Below are 5,780 nucleotides of genomic sequence, written 5' to 3' on the forward strand. Positions count from 1 at the left end.
GTATGACTTTGAAACAAATTATTACTCGTATGTACATGAAGTACATGGAAATGACATTACTTGATATAATGATGCATGAATTGGATATTACATGAATGTGGATCATGCTTGATGACTTCGTTCATCCATGATTAAGGACTATCATATGTGATTACTTGGCTAACATGATGAGGATATGTGTTTAGGGTTTATGATAAATTGATTGATACTGCCTTGTAAGTTTATTTCTGAACATAAATATATGGTAAGTTATTTACCATGTTATACGAACTTACTAAACATTTCATGCTTACTCTGTTTTATTTTCCCGTGCCTTATAGTAATTTGGAAGCTCGTTGGATTGGAAGAATCGGCAAAAATCACTCACACTATCTATCGGCCCATTTTGGTATATATATATGGTAAATTAATTATGGTTATAATGGCATGTATATGTTAATTAGCCAATGTTGGCATGTAAATATTTAAGTTATAACTAGCCATTGGAATGGTTTGTGATGACTATGTTTTGATATGTATAAATGAGGTTATAACATGTTTGATGTGTGCTTAAAAGATTGAATGATAGAAAATCATGTTGGCATATTGATGATTAATTCTAGCATATTTGGTAAGATATGCATATAAGTGAACTTTATAAGTAAGCTTTGGTGTGTTTGGTTACACGTTGGTAAAGTATTATTTGAGGTGCTTAAGAACACATTGTTTGTATGTGATGTTATGTCATGCATGAGACTTGGTTTTGACTTGAAATTAGATATGAATACTAAATAAGTTGAAATGTCTGTTATTTGTTCTGTAAACTTTGGTAATGGTCCGTAACACTTTTCCAGCGACGGATTTGGGTTAAGGGTGTTACAATCGGTTACAAATCAAGCAACCAACAAACCCCTCATCCCACAAAGCATGGTCGACCATGCATGGGAGATTCTCAAGGGTTGTGCATGCTATTTTTAGCAAACTCCCAAGCTCTCCTTCAAGTATAAATTGCTCCTCTCTTCCACGCCTAGAGCTCTCTCCATCTTCCCATTTTCTTTAGCTAGCATTTCCTTGAGAAAAGCTCTCTTGGCCAGCCACCTTGAGGAGCAATTTGCAAAGGAGCAACCACGAAAATTGGAGGAAGCCACCACGAACATTCTCCGGGGAACCACCAATTCAATAAGAGTTTCTTCTTTCATTATCTTCAATTTTTTCTTAGTATTTAAACATGTTTGCAAATTGGAAGCATGAACAACTAAGGAACAAAACAATAGAAACATGAATTGATTGAATTTAATCAAAGCATTGCGATTATCCTAGCCGAAACAATTTAAGTCATCATCTAATCTAAATTTTATATGATTAAACCATCTAATGCTGTAGTTGTTTTTTTTCTATTCAAATTATATGATTAATCCATTAGATTGATTAGTTAACAGTTCAGCCTATTAAACTTATCGATTCAATCTAATCTAAATTTTATCATCTTAGTTTAAATCTGGAACTTAACCTAATTAATTCACGTGTTCATTTTTAAGTGATAACATATTTGAATGGGTTTTTTTATCCATCAGTTATTGTGGGACCCACAATTAGCAGTTATTTTGAAATAGATATAGTAAACGTTAAATTACTTGGTGGTCCTCGTTTTATTAGTCTTTTTATTATAAAATTTAACAATTTAGACCAAATTAATTTTAAAGTAAAAGAGATAACATTTTAAATGGCGATTAACTTGAACATTAAAAAGTGTCGACTTATGTTTTATAGTTTTGAAAAAACTTGAATGGATTCTTTCTTGTTTTTCTCTCTCGAGTGGCCAGGTTCTCTAATCTCTAAAGAGCTAGAAAGAGCCACAAAAAGGTTAAGGATAAAAATGTTGCCAGCAATGGCAAGAGCACATGAGTATGGAGGGTGAGTCCCTAATAGCTTCTTTTTGTGATACTCTTATTGGGAATCTAGATTTGCTTAGTGAATCAGTGGCTGATGATGTTTATGTCGATATCAAATTGGGGAATGATGATTTTAGTGTCAAAATAGATGGGCAGTATTTGAAGCTCCATTTCTCATATAGAGTTCATGAGTTAATTCATAAAAGCATGAAAAAGATTGTTATTGTTGTCTTTTGGGGAGATCTATTTGTTTCAAAACTTTATTAAGGAGACTTCATTCTCTATGAAATTTAATTGAGAATTTTCAACTAGCAGATATGGATAGTAATTATTTCATAGTTAAGTTTGGTGATGATAGTGATTATAGTCGAATTCTAACTAAAGACCATTGGCAAATCATTGGACAGTACTTTATATCCAATGTGTCACATCCTTAAATTTTGTCTAGTAGATTTAGGTTGGTGGATCAGATAGCCAATTCGGGTCCAGGAATTAAATTCGAGAATAATAATAATAGTGGTCTAAAATTAGGTTAAGGAATTTAGAATTAATTATCCAAAAAATGATTACTTTAAGACGGTTTTTAAAAATAAAATTGGATTTAAAAAGAATTAAGAAAAAGGTGTTTTAATTAAAAAATGACTAATTTGTAAAAAGGTCAAACTTGAGAGTTTCCTAAAAGCAACTAATCTAAGTTTTAAAAACCGGTTCTTTTTTCATGCAACTATAAAACCCATTCATGTTTCTTCCCTTATTCATTTTCTCATTTGAATTTTTTCCAAACACCAATCTAAGCATTTTTCTCTCCAAAAAAATAGGTCATTTTGATTTTCACACCTATTAAACATTAGATCTCAATTTTAAAGAAAACACTCAAATTCTTCCTCAAATTCTTTATTTTTCTCCAAAGGTTTTTCAAGCAATTAAAGCTTCAACTTGTTTTTCTTTTTCAATCAAGGTTAGATTTTGATTCTTGATGATATTTTTATGTATGTTGCTTTTACAAATCAAGATTTGATCACTTATAATGAGATGTCTATGGATCTAAAGTTTTAAGTCAAAAATGAGATTGAAAATGGTGAAATTTGGATTTTTAAGTTAAATCATTGTTACTAAATGATTTTCATCTTATTTTGATTTGATTAAAAGGTTTTTAAACTCAATTTAACAGATCATTAAAGGATTTTAGAGAATTGATGATTTTCCCTTTTGAATGATCTCATGTGACGATATTTCTGAAAAACTAAAATCTACATTTTTAGGCATTTAAAATGGTTTAAATCTATTCTAATATGATATATACGATGTTTACACTCATTTTTAAGTAATAGAAATAAGAATTGATTAAGGAAATCAATTATTTCGATAAATCTAGTTAAACTTTTGGTTTAAGAGGGGAGAATATGGATCCATATATATATTTTTATGTTTAGATACGATTTTGGATCTTAATGTGTTAATGATTAGTTTATCTTGTGTTTAATGTGTATGCGAAGTTCTGGATCCATCGGAGCTCTCTACGAGCAAGGCAAAAAGCAATGAGAAGCTTTTTTAGGCTTCTGATAATTGGGTGAATGCTACATCGGTGAGTGATCTGAAGTGCTACATGTAAGCACAATTCATAGATTTAATAGGGAGCTTAGGTTAGCCTTGCAAATAATGCTTGTGTGGTGTGAGATGTGATTTATTATGAGTTTATAGCAAAAAATGATGTGTTTATGTCAGTATATGACTCATGATTTTTTGGTTTTATGCACAGATATGAGTTTATAGTGTTTGTGGCTCAAAGAACATTGTGTTGGCACTTTATAGTGCATTACATATGATGTGATAGTGTGGCGAATATGGACAAACAAGAACGTGCATAAAATAGTAAATAATTGCTTTTAAATGGATATGTTGGCCTTGTGGTGTCTTGATATCATTAAATATAGTTGGGATGTCATAGGATTTGAGTACTCACACATGTGTTTTATATATGGGAGTTGAGGCTCGAGATATGTTGGAAAGAAAAAGGAATGTTGAGTTTTAACTCCATTCAATGGGATGTATTGGTGTGTTGTAGACTGATAGCTTATGCTACACTTATATGGAACATGTAACAGCCCAATTTTAGCTAAATTGGAACAGTGGTTTCAGAACCACAAATCTAAGTTTGTAAAATTATTTTAATCTTATTTTTGGTGCTTACAGTATGTGAATACATGTGTGAAATTTTCGTGTGATAATTTTATCGTTTAAGTGATTAATTTGACTAAAGGACTAAATCACGTAAAATGTAAAAGATGCATTCTATAAGTTAAAAGTGCTTAATTGCTAGGGCTTACTAAATGAGAGGTCCTTATGTTGTAATTAGACCTTTGATAGTGAAATTTGACATATATGAACATTAATATCATGTTTTTAAAAGGTTTATAATAAGGTTATATTAGTAAATTGATTATTAAGTTATAATTATAATAAAACAACACTAAAAATTTGTGTTCATTCATCTTTGGCAACTGAATAACAAAAATAAAATAGAGTTTTCGAAGCAATTAGGGTTTGGCACACATTCTGTAACACCCCACACCCGTGCCCACGCCAGTTCGGAATATGAGGCATTACCTAACCAAAACTTATGCATAAAAACGTCTTCTTAACACCAAAATGTGGTCAAATTAAAACTTTTTCAATTTCAGATATAAACTCCTCAATAAGAGCTTACGGGGTTTAAAACATTCATTGAAACCCATTAGGAATTAATCTGGGGCCTTAAACGAACCCCGAAAATAACACCTAACACAGGGGCACACGCCCGTGTGGAAGGGGAAACACGTCTGTGTCCTGAATCTGTGTGGAATTAATTTTAAATGCACACCCACAGGGGTTTTCACACGGCTTGGCACACGCTCGTGTCTCTGGCCCGTGTCCTTCACACGGCTAAGACACTCCCATGTGCTATCCCTTATGTAAAAACGTGGACATTCTGTTTCTGACGTCAACAATCCATAAAGGCCACACGGCCAAGGCACACACCCGTGTGCTAGGCCGTGTCCTTCACACGGCTGAGACACACGGCCGTGTCTCTGTCCATGTGTTTACTACCATGCATACTGACTTGAAATTTTTACGTGCAGGGGACACACAGCTGCACAACATGCCCATGGGGCTGACCGTGTGGACAAAATGAGGCTATTTACCAAGCCTCTTTGCCACCCTTACAAACATCTATTTAGATAAGATCAACCAAGTTCAATACCAACATAATATGCATAACCAAAACAACCATAACCATTAGAAATTTGCATCATCACATTGAACAATAATTAGCATTAGCCAACATTCATGCCTTATACAAAATGAGTATCATAATCACATATGGGCCAACACATTTTGGCTACTTAACAAAACGCTTAACAAAAGACTCGAGTCTATGTACATGCCAGTAAACAAAACAATTAAACTAACTATTCCAAGGTCTTGAGTGATAGTGTGACCAAAGCTTTTGACGTTACTGGATCTTCGATGCTAGCTTGGCGGCACTATAAGGAAAGAAAAGAAAGGAAGGTAAGCATGTAAGCTTAGTAAATACATATATGCAAATAAAGTGTAATTAAAGAAAACATATTTATCAAACGATAAATTGACATGCATTAAAGATTTGAGTCACTTAGACTTCTCGATCTTATTCTTCCTTTTATTCATATATGCTTAAAGACATCTCATCATAGACTCAGGATTTATCAATAAGTTCAGTCTATGTACCTCATCAAATTTTCACCAACTAAATCTTTGCATTACCCGTTGAATGCTCGAAATACATACGAATATGTAGGGAATTTTCATATAAATGCCATACAGATAGTGAGGGCTACCTTATACTATGATGTGCTTACATTTGAGCTACTCACGAACCTTTTTATCAAG

The 5,780-nt window shown here is 32.7% G+C and overlaps 1 long non-coding RNA gene across 1 annotated transcript; it reads left to right on the forward strand.

The window, feature by feature from the left end:
* Positions 1 to 2,685: 2,685 nt before the first annotated feature.
* Positions 2,686 to 4,016, forward strand: LOC121230666 (uncharacterized). The gene is made up of 3 exons (XR_005928733.1): positions 2,686 to 2,829; positions 3,368 to 3,456; positions 3,631 to 4,016. It is a non-coding gene; the product is annotated as an uncharacterized lncRNA (long non-coding RNA).
* The last annotated feature ends 1,764 nt before the right edge of the window (positions 4,017 to 5,780 follow it).

Source organism: Gossypium hirsutum, chromosome A06, assembly GCF_007990345.1.
Source record: "Gossypium hirsutum isolate 1008001.06 chromosome A06, Gossypium_hirsutum_v2.1, whole genome shotgun sequence".
NCBI classification, from domain to species: domain Eukaryota; kingdom Viridiplantae; phylum Streptophyta; class Magnoliopsida; order Malvales; family Malvaceae; genus Gossypium; species Gossypium hirsutum.